This window comes from Ascaphus truei, chromosome 4 (genome assembly GCF_040206685.1).
Source record: "Ascaphus truei isolate aAscTru1 chromosome 4, aAscTru1.hap1, whole genome shotgun sequence".
In the NCBI taxonomy this organism is placed as follows: Eukaryota; Metazoa; Chordata; class Amphibia; order Anura; family Ascaphidae; genus Ascaphus; species Ascaphus truei.
In genome coordinates, this window is record NC_134486.1 from 258,593,958 (window position 1) to 258,610,646 (window position 16,689).

The window sequence follows — 16,689 nt, forward strand, 5'->3', positions numbered from 1 at the left end:
TTTATATTAACCCCATCTTCACCAGCACCTACAACTGGAATAGAAGAGCAAGATACCGCTAAGAGTGTGTACTCACACTGGCCCGTGTGAGTATCGTGTTATATTTACCACTAATACCCTTATACCCCACCCTTTCATCATCTGATATTTTGATTGGGCAACACCTAGAAGTGTACAAGATACCAAGATAGGATTACACTCACACTAGTCCGTGTGAGTGTTAAACTATAATATATAGTATACAATCTTCTTGGTGGTTCATAAAACACACCATCCGCCCCCCCCCCACATTGACGTATATATAATTATATGTGTTAACCCTATCCTCCTTTCTATTTATACGAGAGGAAATCCCCCTGGAGTGGCACTGTGAATCAACGAAGTAAGTGGCCGCTACATCAAGAAGAAGAACCCGCATCGCAAGAAGAAAAGCCTCATCAGAAGCACACGGGACTCCCAAAGAAACCTTGATGTGACAGGGCTTACACAAGGCCGTGTAAGTTTTATATATCTTTATTTTATTTCACCTTCACACCAACACACGTACACCCATGTGTGCCTATCCTTCCAATTAGAGATTAGACACCTGAGCTAACACATCCGCTCAAGATATAACCGCTTCACCTTAAAAAGCAATCACCAGTTCTCTAACACTGCCTGTTTCCAACCATTGTGCTCCCCCATCCTTTTTGTATTCTTTACAGAAAGAGCAGTTAAAATCTGGAATTCATTACCCATGGAGACTGTGATGGCAGATACAATAGATTTGTTCAAAAAAAGATTGGACATTTTTCAAAAAAGGAAAGTTATACTGGGATATACCAAATAAGTAAACATTAAAAGAATGTTGATCCAGGGAACAATCCGATTGCCAATTCTTGGAGTCAGGAAGGAATTTATCTCCCTCTTATGAGATATCATTGGATATGTGTTACACCGGTGCTGCCCGCAGACCAGACCAGTCCCCCGATCTGAAGGGGGAAGTGGTAATACACGCACCCACAGAAAAGGGAGCTTGTCCGGAGTGTGGTATTAAGCATTGCCAGGCCAGATGTAGTAAGGTAGACAATACTTGCCGGTACCGGGTGTAGAAGTAGAATCGTGATTGTCACGCCGAGGTCAGAGAGCGGAGAGTGGAGGAAGGTCGGAGTCCAAGCCGTTTACGAGGGGAGCCAGAGAGTGCGTAATCCGAGGAGTGCCGAGGTCGAGAGCCAAAGGGGGTAGTCATACGAGCCGTGTCAGAACCTGTGAAATCACCAAGAGTAGACAGAGTAACATCCATGCAGAGACTGTCGAGCGAAGACTGAGAGTACAGAGAAGCTAGATAAAGCAGGGAGGTCCAATCAGGAACAGGGGCAGGTCTGGAGGAACTGCAGGAAGACTCTCCGGATTGGTGCAGTCATTACAAGCCAGGTGGATCTTAGTATTTCATGAGTACGCCCGCGCGGCATGCGGGGGCGGAGCCTGAGATCCGGAGGGCAGGAAGAAGAGTGTGCACTGTGCGCGTGCTCCGTAAGGTGCGTGTGCGTGGGACCCGCGCTGGAGGAAACTGCACACGTGCGTGCGGAGAGAAGGGAACGCGCCCGGTGCTGAGGAGGGGGAACAGCGGCGGACTCGCCGAGGGGGGCGATCCCGCGATGGCGGCAGAGATGAGGAGCCGCGGAGGCCGGTAAGGCAGGGTTTTTCCATGCATCCAGGGTCTCCCTGAAGGTAGAGAGAGTTCTGTGTGGGGGACGCAGGGGACATCGATTCTTAACAGTACCCCGCTCTTCAGGAATGACCTCAGGATGGGCCATAAAAGGTTTCTCTGGAAACTTCTTTCTGAAGGCCCTAAGAAGACCCGGGGCATGAATGTCCTTTAAAGGAACCCAAGACTTTTCCTCAGGACCAAAGACCTTCCACTGCACCAAGAATTGAAGTTGTCCCCTTGAGAGGCGGGAATCCAAGAGAGAGTGAACTTCATATTCTTCGTTACTTTGGACGGTAATAGGATCCGGCTTACGAGTCTGGTCCGGGAAGAAGCAACTGGCGACGAAAGGCTTTAAGAGGGACACATGAAAAACATTGGGAATCTTCATGCTGTATGGTAGTTTGAGGCGGAACGCCACAGGATTGATCCATTCACAGATAGGAAAAAGGCCCAGGAATTTGGGTGCCAATTTGGGGGATGGTACCTTTAAGTGGATATTCTTAGAAGAGAGCCATACCAAATCCAATAGCCTGTAACTGGGCGCCATACGACGATGGCGATCGGCTTGAAGTTTCGATCTGCGGGAGAGGTCAAGGAGGGTAGACTGAATCCTGGACCATGCAGTTTGGAGGGCAGAAATGCATTCGTCTACAGCTGGTACTCCCGAGGGAATGTTGGAAATGGGTAAACAGGGAGGGTGAAACCCATAATTTATATAAAAAGGGCCTCTCACGTGTGGCTTCATTCTTGGCAGAATTAACGGCATACTCTGCCCAAGGAAGGAGTTGAGTCCAATCATCTTGGGAATCAGATATGAAGCATCTCAGGTACTTCTCCAGGGATTGTTTGATTCTCTCCGTCTGTCCATTGGACTGTGGATGATAAGTGAGACATTTTAGAGAATCTGTCCACGACCACCAATATTGTGTTCATTCCTCTGGATTTGGGCAAGTCCACGATGAAATCCATCGAAATGTGGGACCAGGGACGGTCGGGGACTGGAAGAGGTAACAGAAGACCCTGGGGTTTTTGATGGAGAGACTTGTTCTGCGTGCACGTAGGGCAAGTGCGGGTAAATTCCAAAACTTCTTGAGACATCTTAGGCCACCAGAAATTCTGACGAATAAGGTTAATAGTCTTCTTAAAACCAGGATGACCTCCAGATTTCGAAGAGTGACCCCAAGCCAGGACTTCAGGAACAAATTTGGAAAGTACGAAGAGTTTGTTGTCAGGAACAACCAAGTCTTTTGGAATGCGTCTCTGGGAAAGCATAATCTTATCAAGATTCTTGAAGGAGGAAGTGGCGAAAATCCTCTCCTGTGGAAGGATGGTTTCCAAGGACTCCTCTGGGTCCTCTTCAGAGGAATACAGTCGGGAAAGTGCGTTCGCCTTTACGTTCGTTGTCCCGGGAATATAAGAAAGGTGAAAATAGAATCGAGGAAAAAAAGAAGAAACCAACGAGCCTGTCACGGACCGAGGCGTTGAGCACTCTCAATGTAGAGAAGGTTCTTGTGATTCGTGAGGATGGTATACGGCTCTTTTGACTCCTCCAGGAAATGCTCCACTCTTGAAGAGCCATTTTCACGGCTAGCAATGCCCTGTTACCCACGTCATAATTCTTCTCAGCGGAAGAGAATTTCTTGGAAAAATATGCACAGGGATGTAACTTATCTTGAGGCGTGTGTGTCTGAGACAGAACTGCCCCTGCGCCGCAATCGGAGGCGTCAACCTCCAGGACAAAGGGAAGCTCGGTGTTGGGATGACGGAGAATAGGTGCTGTGACATAGTCCAAAGATGTTAGGCAGCTTTCTGCCCTGTTTTAGGTCAGAAAGTGCAGGAATAGTGCAAAATGATCCATTCCACAGCTTCACATTTACTCAGGCTGGTGGATGGAAAATCCAGACCACAGTTTACAATGTGTCTAGTTCTCCCTCACCTGCTCTCCTAATCACTAGCACAGGTATTTAGAGCAGAGAGGGTTGCTTTGCAGTCTCTCTTCTTAGAGCCTGGGGCTGGGGTTGTTGCTGCTCCCTTGCATCCAGTTCGGGGAGGACGCCCCCTTCAAGTATCACAGTACCAGAGGATTTGCCTGGACACTTGAGACCGAGTTCCCACCACGAACAGATAAGACAAACAAATGTTTATTGCTGTATCTAAAAGACTTTATGCTGTATCTAGTGACCCTAAATGAGAGGGCATTGTTTTTAAGCTGGGGAACCAGGTTAGTTGGCCCAGCAGCAGTTAGAGAGCCTGATTCTGCTGTGTAGTTAGATCCCTGAATGCAATAGGATTTTGTTTATATGATTTGTTTTTTGTTTCTTGAAGTAACAGTGTGGGAACTACTATAACACTGATATGAGTAAACCGCTGAAGGTTAATATCTGAGTGCCTCCTGCCTACACCTGTTAAAGCTGCAGTCCCTTACTGGGATGAAAATAAAGCAGGCAGAAGCCTGAGTTAAACAACATAATGCTTTGTATGATCCGGTTATTCATATAATTAACTCTAGAAGACTGTGTCGGGAAGATCCCAGACAGATGTCAGCACTACAAAGAGTGGCGTTTGTCACATATAGTGGAGAATCCGGGTCGACACTAAAAGGTCTGTGGGTTTGCAAATAAATACGGGGGTTTAAAATGGCCGCCCAGCTGAAGTAAAAGTACAGATGCTATGAGTGAAGTCTGTCCCACTGTGTATAACCAGTTGTGCTTCCAGCATACACAGAGAATGTGCGAAGTGTGGATGCAATAGCACCCTGAACCCAAACAGAAAACCAAAATGTTTTGCGAATTAAGTAAAAATTGCAGCTAGCAAGTTGTCCCTGTCGGGTTTCTAAAATGGCCGACGTGAAATGTTTGTTTTGTAACGTACATAACCATGAAAAAGAGTGTCCCTTCAGGCCATACAATGATGATGATGATGATGACTCGTATGTGGCCCCTGGAAGAGAGCCGTACCCACAGATGAATTTAGTATGCTGGGCCTGTCATGAAGTAGGTCACATGGAAGATGTATGCCCCCAAATTTTCAAAGACAAACAGCTGCAAAAGCAAGCAACGCCCTGTGAGTGCAAGCAAAATGTGGAAGCTACCAGTGAGTGTGTGCCCAGTACCACTGATATCTCTGGAGCTAATAAAGCAAAGAGAAAGAAGAAGAAAAAGAAAACTGTTCCTCAAGTCACAGGGGAAGTGACCGAGCCACTTGAACCTGCGCTGTCAGGACATGCGTCAGAAAGGCGCCGAGATGTTCTGCAGACCGGAGTGACCGGCAGAATTGTCACGAGAACAGTGACGTGAAATATAGTTGGTGGGTGGTCACAGCAACAGGAACTCAGCCGGATATATGAATAAATAAAAACAGCTTTATTGCACTGTAGTGCTGCACATCACATAACGGAGAACACCTCTGACGCGTTTCGTTCCGTTCAGGAACTTTATCAAAGTTTATCTTTGATAAAGTTCCTGAACGGAACGAAACGCGTCAGAGGTGTTCTCCGTTATGTGATGTGCAGCACTACAGTGCAATAAAGCTGTTTTTATTTATTCATGTATCCGGCTGAGTTCCTGTTGCTGTGACCACCCACCAACTATATTTCACGTTACTGCGACTACCGGTGTGGAGCACGCAAGCTACAAAGCAGAGCTGGGAGCTGACCTTCATGATTCCCCTCCTGATGAGCACATAGAAATCATTTACTACGCCTGCCTAAAGAGATTCAAGATAGCTGAGACGCAGGGCTTCCTTCACTATCATCCGCAGCATAGCTGCCGGCCCTCGGGGATGACGTCACACACCAGCGCGACACCCGAGGAGACGAGACCAGCCAGGCACAGGCATTGAAGAGACCGGGTCGGGTAAGGGCAGCAGGCGTTTCCAGTGTGAGTACACGAGAGGGGTAGCCTTTGGTTGCCTCTTTTCTTGTCTCGGATTTCCCCTGTGTACTAGCCCCCCACCCAGGTTGCACTTTATATCGTTATCTGTCAGAGCCTGGCTGTTGTTCTCCTCCACACAGGATCTTCAGGCCTGCTCAGTAGCTGTTCATTTTTCTCTATACATGTACCAGAGACTGTCTACACACCACTAATACCAGTCCTGTTGTGGATATTGGAAGCACCGGACACTTGGGGTTCATTCCCACATACTACAAACTCACGGGAACAGTGGCAAAGGAAAAGGAGGAGCAAAGGGAAGCTGAATCCTTTAGCCAGGATAAAGAGGCTTTGTTTTCTGCACTCCAAGCTGCCCCCCATGATTATGAAGTCCTGTGGCAGAGATTGATGAAGGAGCGAGAAGCGAACGCCGAGTTACAGAGGTGTATACTCCCAGCTTTACAAGAGTACAAGGCTTTGAAGAAAACAGAGTCTCTCTCTTACGGAGTGAGCTGGAAGAGGTGACGACAAGTCTAGAAAAGGCCAACACCGTAACTGCCACCATGAATGAAAAACAGATTAAGTCTGACAAATTGATTGCTATCCTAAAACAGAAATACGGGAAGGCTCTACAAGAGGTTCATGCACTCAGCACAGAGGTGCAACACTCACGCCTGGAGGGCCACAGTCTGAACACAGAGCTGGGAATGTTGAATCAAACCCATGAGATTGCCCTGAGTGAGTTAGAGACTGTAAAGCAAGAAAATGAGAGTCTGAAAATGAAAAATTCAGATTTAACTGACCAAGCAGAAAAAGTGAAGAAACAGTTGACTCAGGAAAAATTAGAAGTGCAGGAAGCACTACAGAATGCATTGATGCACACTCTGAGCCAGCACAAGGAAGAAATTGAGGCTCTGAGAACAGAATTGCGAGATGTATGCACAAAACAGAATTCTCTCGCGGAGGAACTTAACGTATTGAAAAAGGAGAAAGCAACTTTCATCCTACAGGCTGCCTACAGAGGGATGAAAATTCGTCAGTTTAATCGCCGGAATAAAGCAGCCTGTGTTCTTCAATCATTCTACCGTGCCCGTATGGTACGAAACAGGTTCCTCATTATGAAAGGAGCAACTATAAAAATTCAGTCTCTGACTAGGATGACACAGAACAGGATTCGCTATCAAACCCTGAGAAATGCGTCACTGGTTATCCAGCGGTACTTCTGCATGAATAAATGTAGGCCTCAGGAAAGAGAGGCCCAAGACTACATGCCTGCCGACTGCAAAGGTAAAAAGCCACAGGGTACAGCCGGAGTTAGTGAGAGCCCCATCAAGGTGAAGGTGCTCCAGGTAATTAGCGCTTCATCTTCTAAGTACCATATAATTGCCCCAAAGGGAAAATCCCAAATCTCTGAGAGTGAAGATGGTCGTGAGAAAATATATGGCAGTAAGGATTACCATAAAGGTTCAAAGGTTGCAAAGCAAAAGCGACGAAGGTCAACGCTGGCCTTGAATTTTTCCAGATCTCGCCACTCTGGGCCACAATATAAAGACAAAGACTAACCGGCCCCAGAGTTCCGTCAGAAGCTAAAGAGACAGTCTGACCATGTGCAAGAGACAGAAAGCGTTAAAATGAAGACAGAGGATGTAATGGACTGGAAGTCAAGGAAAAAAAAACATAGTGGAACTAACCAATTGGGTTACACGTGCGGACAGACAGTTTACCCTTGCAACATAATTCACTACTACAGTATATGCTATACTATGCCCTAGAAAAGCATTTTTGTAAATATTGCAATGTTGTATTTTTTTTTTGTTGTATTTTTTTTTGTAGGTAAAACTACAAATTAATATACAGGCTTGACGGCCCTTAAGATTACAAGGCTGTAGTTTAAAAATAAAATAAAAAATATTGGTAGCTTACAATATAGGGAAAAAAAATGCCTTTTTTGGTTGGTAAATATATAATGTGGTTCATATTCTAAAGTAGAAAAGAAAAAACCCAGGGAGGTGATAGAAACTGTCCGGTTTTGTGAGTGTATTTATCATATCCTGGGTTATAGGAATTTGTTGCTAGAAATATATTTTTGAAAATAGTTCCCTAATAGAGGGCAACAAAATATGTTTGCTAAGTATAGTCTCTTATGACGAAACCTATTGTCCATAATTGCCGTGAAAAAAGTTAATATTCGTGTCATGTGAATGCTTAATATTGTACTGGGGAGTTAGCTCAAGTATTTCAGGTAGGACACTCACCCCAGTGAGGTCCATGGCCGCTCACCCCAGTAGGTGTGAGCTAGGGAGGGGAATATGTGACATAGTCCAAAGATGTTAGGCAGCTTTCTGCCCCGTTTTAGGTCAGAAAGTGCAGGAATAGTGCAAAATGATCCATTCCACAGCTTCACATTTACTCAGGGTGGTGGATGGAAAATCCAGACCACAGTGTACAATGTGTCTAGTTCTCCCTCACCTGCTCTCCTAATCACTAGCACAGGTATTTAGAGCAGTGAGGGTTGCTTTTCAGTCTCTCTTCTTAGAGCCTGGGGGCTGGGGGTGTCGCTGCTCCCCTGCATCCAGTTCGGGGAGGACGCCCCCTTCAAGTATCACAGTACCAGAGGATTTGCCTGGACACTTGGGACCGAGTTCCCACCACGAACAGATAAGACAAACAAATGCTTATTGCTGTATCTAAATGAGAGGGCATTGTTTTTAAGCTGGGGAACCAGGTTAGTTGGCCCAGCAGCAGTTAGAGAGCCTGATTCTGCTGTGTAGTTAGATCCCTGAATGGGATAGGATTTTGTTTATATGATGTGGTTTTTGTTTCTTGAAGTAACAGTGTGGGAACTACTATAACACTGATATGAGTAAACCACGGAAGGTTAATATCTGAGTGCCTCCTGCCTACACCTGTTAAAGCTGCAGTCCCTTACTGGGATGAAAATAAAGCAGGCAGAAGCCTGAGTTAAACAACATAATGCTTTGTATGATCCGGTTATTCATATAATTAACCCTAGAAGACTGTGTCGGGAAGATCCCAGACAGACGTCAGCACTACAAAAGAGGGGCGTTTGTCACAGTGCGGATATAAAGGCTTGCTTGAGTATCTCGAAGGCGGCAATGGCTTCAGGTGACCAAGACGAAGGATCGGCTCATTTTTTTGTAAGGGCAGCGAGAGGTGCCACGATGGTAGAGAAATTACGTATAAACTTACGATAGTAGTTAGCGAAACCCAAAAAGCGTTATATAGCCTTGAGGGAATTGGGCCTTGGCCACTGCGTCACTGCTTGAAGTTTACCGGGATCCATCATAAAACCTTCATCGGAAATTATGTACCATAGGAATTTTGTAGAGGTCTGGTGGAAGGTGCACTTCTCCAGCTTGGTGTATAAATGGTGTTCACGGAGACAAGAGAGAACGTAGGAAGTGTGGCATATATGGTCCTGGAGGTCATTGGAAAAAATCAAGATATCATCTAAGTATACTATCACAAAAATGTTGAGTACTTTACGGAAAACGTTGTTGATAAAGTCCTGGAAAACAGCGGGGGCATTACATAAGCCGATGGGCATTACAAGATACTCATAGTGGCCGCTACGTGTGTTGAAGGCCGTCTTCCATTCATCCCCCTGCCTGATGCGTACCAGGTTATAGGCTCCACGTAAATCCAACTTGGAGAAAATCTTGGCCCCCTGTAATTTATCAAACAGTTTGGTAATGAGGAGGAGGGGGAAACGATTTTTAATGGTGATACAGTTCAAACCCCTGTAGTCGATGCAAGGTCTTAACGACCATCCTTCTTTTCTACGAAGAAAAAAACAGCTCCTGGTGGGGAGTTAGAAGGACGAATAAAACCTTTCTTGAGGTTTTCCTGAATATACTGTATTCATCCATGGCCAGAGATTCAGGTAAGGACAAGGGGTAGGTCTTAGATTTAAGGAGTAACCTGGAACAAGATCGATCGTACAATCGTATGTTCTATGAGGTGGCAAAAGGTCTGACTGGACCTTATTGAAAACGTCCCGGAATTGATGGTAGACAGGAGGAATGAAAACCTCAGGGACAGAGGTATTGGCCAATTATTGCTGGGCTTCGCCTGACCTCGGTTTCCAAGTGATGGGAGTAGAGGAAGTCCAGTCGATGAGTGGGTAGTTACAGTAAGCTGCAACCAAGGAAGACCATGGGTTATGGGAGTTTGAGGGGCATGGATGGCGTCGATAACTACGGTTTCTTTGTGAAGATGCGTGGTAAGAAGCAGGGGAGCCATCTCTAAGGAGATGTAAGCTGGAGAAAGGGGGAATCCATCTATTCCGACGAGTGCGATTGGATTTTTCTTCCTCACGAGCGGTATGTGATTGAGCCTGGTGAATCCTAGATCCACAAAGTTCCCACCTGCTCCAGAGTCAATGAAAGCCGCGGTAGAAGACTGAAAGCTCTCACCTAAAAGAGAGACAGGTATGGTCAGTTTCTTAGGGAGTTCTCCCTGATGGAGGGGACGTGGAGACATTACACCCAGAGAGAGCCCCTCCGTACTCTCTGGGTGTTCCCATTTCCCAGACATAGAGGGCATTCCTGAACCAGATGCTCAGCGGACCCGCAATAGAAACACAATCCCCCAGCATGGCGGAACTGCGTATCGGTGTGCAGGCGCGCTCTACCCCCAATTGCATTGGCTCCGTGAAATCTAGGGCAGGATGGGAAGGGGTGGTAGCACTGGAGTACTGAAGTGCTGGAGTACTGCTGGGCTAACTGAGGAAAGGAGCTTGGAAATTATGAAAGCGAGTGCGCTGCCGCTCAGAGCGGCGTACCTTGATACGTTGATCCACTCGGACTGCCAGTTCGATTAGGGACTCCAATTGTTCTGGCCTGGGTTGACAAGAAAGTTCATCCTTGATGGGATTGGCCAGGCCTTGCCAGAACACAGAGACAAGAGCCTTCTGTTCCCAGTTAGTCTCGGCGGCAAGGGTCCGGAATTCCACAGCGTACTGCGTCACCATACGACGCCCTTGAGTGATCTGAAGGAGAGAAACAGAAGCCATCTCCCAACGTGCGGGGGAATCTAACACTTGTTGGAACTCTGCTTTAAAGACCGTGTAATCCTGGGTAATGTCAAAACATTGTTCCCAGACCGGGGAAGCCCAAGCTAGGGCGCTGCCTGTAGGAGGTTATAAATGTAGGCTACCTTCTTACGGCCAGTATTGTAGAGATGAGGGGCCATTTCAAACTGCACCTCACAGTGGTTAAGGAAACCCCTACATTCTTGCGGTTTGCCGGCGTAAAGTTTGGGGGGTGGAATCCTTACATCAGAGCTGCTAGCTGCACTTGTGGACTGGGTATTAGCATCAGGCGGGGTTGCAGTAGGTATTCGGGTGGAGAGTACTGCGACCTGGCGTATTAGTGCAACAATTTGATCTGCCATGGCCTGGTTTTGCTGAAGCAGATTGGAGAGAAACTGCCTTAGATCGGTCTGGTCTGCATCTTGTGGGCTTGACATAATGTTACGCCGGTGCTGCCCGCAGACCAGACCCGTCCCCTGAGCTGAAGGGGGAAGTGGTAATACAGGCACCCACAGCAAAGGGAGCTTGTCCGGAGTGTGGTATTAAGTGTTGCCAGGCCAGATGTAGTAAGGTAGACAATACTTGCCGGTACCAGGTGTAGAAGTAGAATCGTGATTGTCACGCCGAGGTCAGTGAGCTGAGAGTGGAGGAAGGTCGAAGTCCAAGCCATGTTCGAGGGGAGCCAGAGAGTGCGTAATCCGAGGAGTGCTGAGGTCGAGAGCCAAAGGGTGTAGTCGTACGAGCCGTGTCAGAACCTGTGAAATCAAAGAGTAGACAGAGTAACATCCATGCAGAGACTATGTCGAGCGAAGACTGAGAGTACAGAGAAGCTACATAAAGCAAGGAGGTCCAATCAGGAACAGGGGCAGATCAGGAGCAACTGCAGGAAGACTCTCCGGATTGGTGCAGTCATTACAAGCCAGGTGGATCTTAGTATTTCATGAGTACGCCCGCGCGGCATGCGGGGGCAGAGCCTGAGATCCGGAGGGCAGGAAGAAGAGTGTGCACTGTGCGCGCGCTCCGTAAGGCGCGTGTGCGTGCGACCCGCGCCGGAGGAAACTGGGCTCGTGCGTGCGGGGAGAAGGTAACGCGCCAGGCGCTGAGGAGGGGGAACAGCGGCGGACTCACCGAGGGGGGCGATCCCGTGACGGCGGCAGAAACGAGGAGCCTCAGAGGCCGGTAACGCAGGGTTGCGCCGTGCATCCAGGGTCTCCCTGAAGGTAGAGCGTGTTCTGTGTGGGGGACACAGGGGACGCCGATTCCTAACAATATGACACTGGGTTTTTTTGTCCCAGCAAAGGCAAGAATATTAGAAGGGTTCCACACTGTGGGGTCTCCAACAACTAGCCGCTCACACCTTAAGTTCCGGATGGTGGCTGGTAACACGAGCGGATGGGGGAAGCTTCCCTCTGTGATCCGATCTGCTCTGCTGTGTTTCCTAGCTACCGAGAGCTACTATGTATAGGGCCAGCCCTGCACCCATTCTATTTGGGGCCTAGGGGCAGGCTTTGGGCCTAGTCTGGTAGCTTAACAGGCTCCCCAGACACTCGCTTCCTTCTTGACTCCGGATACTTTGACAAGGTTACCCCTGTACTGCGGAGGAAATCCTGTCCCTGCCTCTTCCTTCCAGCTGCACCAACCCCAAGATGGCCACCGTATACGCATTGGACAGTCTAAAGGGCCATGCCAACCATAACATGTCCGACGCCATACTGCTGCTTCATCTTACTATGGAGCTGATCTCTCCCACAGGAGGTAAGAAGGTTGTATTCTTTTATTTCTTTATGTCTCACAATAACCCATGTAGTTTGTAAGGTCTTTGGTGGATGGACTCCATTCTCCTTGTGTTTACTTTTATGTACTGTATAATGCACTTATTTGTATTATTGTTTCCTGTATTAGTGTATTAGTAACATATTTCTGTGAAGTTTTAAATGGACTGGTTTGCTCTATGTAAATAAAAAGATACTATTAAATTAAGGACCTATTACGTACAACTAACTTGGTGTTTCAGAATATAGTTAATATACAAATGTAGCAGCCATTATTGCTACCACCGGCGTGTTGCAGCGGGACACACACAATGCGCCAGCGGGTCCAACCACCATTCCAAAGGCATTATCCATATGTGAAAAAGGCGTTGGACCAATGGGGAAGGGGGCGGGCTAACATGTCAGCAGGTGCAATAATGCCTGCTAAATCTGTATATGAAGGTTCTGTATCAAATCAATAATGTATTTTCTGAGGAAAATACTTTACAAGCTTTTTGGTAGCTCTCATTCACAAACCACCAGAGAAATCATTACATTGGGATTAATTACTTAGCTAAATAGAACTATCTGCCTTCACCTGTGTCACCTCTTGAGATTCCAGGTGAAGTTATAAAAGAGATGATCAATGAGCATTCCACTGCCTTGTTTGGCTCATGCCGATAACGTCAATGCATTTTAAAATACAAACTATAACTATTGGATTTGCATGACTGCTTGGTTATTAAAATCGTACAAAATATAAGTGCCTTGGTTAAATAGTGTACGATATAAATGGTGCATTGCATTTCTACAGTATCTACTATATATAAGTAACATGGTGTTTGCAGATTGTGTATAGGACACATTTTAAGGTAAAATAATTAATTGTCTTGTTTTTATTTATTTACTTACGAGAATCGTATATGCCTATAACGTCTTCTTTATATTTGCACAGATCTTGCAGGATATTCATTGGAAGACAATTGGTCTGTAAGTAGATAATCTTAATTCTTTAAATGTATTGCTTAACGGATACATTATTTAGCTCATCCTTTGCTTTTATTAGGGCATTCCTGAAAAACAGTTGATGCTATGCTTAAACATTCGTTTTTGCGATGGTATATAATTTGTAACCAACACAAATATGATATTAAACCAGAACACGTTGCAAGCCTTTAAACAACTGATTCTTCAGTCAATGGTCTAAATTTACAAAAGGTCGAAATTGTGTTTAAAATGTGAGTTATTGTATAAAACATTGAGATTGTAGCAATATTTTTATGTTTAGGATTATATATTCGTAAATGGGTTGTGATTTACAGTCCTATTTGCACACATCATAAAAGTGGTAACAGTGTTAAATAATGCAAGTGATATAAATAAGCGTTAACTCATAGAAATCTGCATTACCAGAGATGCAATTGTGTGTGTGTGTGTGTGGGAGGGAGGTCGGAGAAATCCCTCTTTTTTACCATAGGGTTAAGAAATGGGCCTTTTTAGCAAAACCCCATGGCTGAAAAGTATTTAACTCCTTGATGCCTGAGGCTACTAATGCACTGCAAAGGATGCTTTCAAGCACCAAAGAGGTTAACATACAACATAAAAAAAACCTACAAATACAATACATAACATCTATGAGTGTGCACATGTTCAGCCTTTAGTAGCTCAAGTGATCATGGTTGGCCATGACTAGCAGGCCACTAAGGGATTAATATGTATTAATAAATTGAACATTGTTAATATTATGTCTAATTTATCATCCATTCTACTGTATGTCGACTAGTCTAATCTCGCCTTTACCTACAGTGGCCATTCCATACACAGACAAGATAGGCCTAATGCAAGCAATGGGTTGGGGATAAAAAAAATTGCCATCTTTTTAATCGATAGCTCAATATCGCCAGATATCAGAGTTTAGGGAGTAGCATGTGAATAGGTAATTATCCATTCATTATTCATTTGCATTATTTGCAATCCTGGCATTATATCTAGCTCACACTTATTGCTGTAATAAAATGAGAGTTATCGCTGCTTTATTTATGCCTTAAACATTTCTTAAATCTCATGGTACAAATAACTCCGTTTTAAATGAACAGCAATATAATTAGTAAAGTTTAGTAAATGTAGGTCAATGTGTTTTTCAGTATATATTTAAAATCTGTCAGGTGTAGTTAACGGCAATCTTTCAATTTTCTTCCATTTTCCATGGCTAACAGTCAATAAAAATGATAAATAAAGCAATACAAATAAGTGTACTCTCAATGATTGTTAGAGGTCTGTGCGTTTCAGTACAAATGAGATAACAGCAGAAATGTTATTTGACACTGTTCTTTGCCGGCCTATAAAATCATAAAATAACATTTATCAGAATCATTCATTCCTTCAGTGCACTAATGACGTAAGGAGTACGTCAAGAAAAATGCCACCCCATTGGCCTTTGCTAAATGTTTAGGGCTCCATGAGTTGGATGGAACCACACTGAAAGGGGTTGGGGGTAGAGCCCGCCCTCTCCCCATAAAATCCGACCCAATGGTCGAAACAGAAAACTGATCACATCCGAAGAGCGGGCACGTGATGAGGACGTGCCAGAGGGTCGGTGGACACAAAAGTGTCATGACCCTCCAACACTGAAAGAGTTAAAAATCAGCACACCTCCCCCTCAGAAGCCTGTTTCAGTTTTCCTCATATAATATTAGTATATTGCCCCTCGAGCGTGCCCTAAAGAAAATGGTGTTAAAATCATGATTTTTCCCCCCATACCTATCATCTGAGCTTACCATGGTAACCTCTCACACACTTAATATTTCAAATGCTTATATCTCTTGATCAAGCATCAGATTAAAAAATAAATAAAGTGTAGGAAAGTGAACAGTACAGACTCCAGATTCAATGTGGCAATATACCAATAAGTTCTACACATGTCATGCACTATTTTGCTTGTATTTTAGTGTGTTAAGGGCTTTTTTCTACATCCCCTGAAGCCAATGATCGGCAGTTTTTGGTCAATTTGTGGCCAATGGGAAATTTGTTCAAAATTGGACCAAGCGACCATTTCGGTGAATATAGAATAGACCCCAGTTACATGTCAGAATGTACAGTACAGGTGACTTCATGCGCCTCATATTTTGGGACTGTTGTATTTATTTCTTTAACATTTTTATTTTTCTACACGCCTTTTCTCAATGGGTTTATGACCCACATTTGTTCGCACTTATTTGCCTGTCCCTACTTCCACTAAAGATGTATTTTAGGAAAATTACACTTTTTGAATTACTCACCTTAAGTGGTCTCAAGTGTGAGTGCTATTATTCTGATGACTTCACATAGTGTTTAAGAAAATGCTAGTTAGATAAGCATGGCTGCTAAAGCAAATATATATTATTAGTTCTTTATTCTTAAGTAGCATTGAACATGTACACAATGCAAGGCAGAACACTTCAAATGGGACAGAAAGACATATTGAGATGACAGGAGGCATGCATGATAGACTACATGACAAGGACATTATTAAACAAGAATGTATATTTTGGCTATAATTACTTGGCCTGTCTTTGTCATATAAAAGAATAAAGATTGTAGTTGAGAATTTGTATCTGCCTTGCTGCAGTAGCCGTACCAGTGGTGGGATCCTATGTTTAGGGGTTATGTGCCGCACTTGCTTGACATGCTTTGTCCTGGAGAGGGGCGAGCACGTAGATCATTGGTGAGAGAATGGCAAATTTACCCCAGAACTAGAGGCAGAAATTAGGAGGAAGCATAGCCAACGTATGGACCAGGGGCTGTTTGCGCAACCAGAGAAGAAGGAGGATTTTTATGCTTCTCTCCAGGAGGGACCACTTTTCTGAGTGTTGCCAGGCAGGGCGTGTGGGCAGAATCTCATGAAGAGTAGCCATGCAGAGAGAGTGCTAGATCAGCGGTTCAGATGCTCTCATGGGTATGACTACCCTTATCTCCCTGAAGCACTCATGAGTACCGCAGAAGCTCATAGGGATGAGTGGATAAGGGCAGCAGTAGTAGAATATATGGCTCCTAAATATATTATATATATATAATATATTCTCCAGCATTTTCTCTAGGTTTGTATGCAAGTTTTAGGGTGCCCCCTATATCTCCTTGTATATCCATCTGTTTGATTCTGGGGAAGCTTACTCGAGCGAAACTGTGTGTCAGCATCGTAATATGGTGCAAGATGGATATACTGTATTTTGCAAAGTACAGTGGGATACACCGGAAGAAGTGATTTAAAGATATAGCAAGATGGAGGTACAACAAGTTAGAGAGTAGTTGTGGTTAGTGTAAAAAATAAAACAGTAAGATCATTCAAAA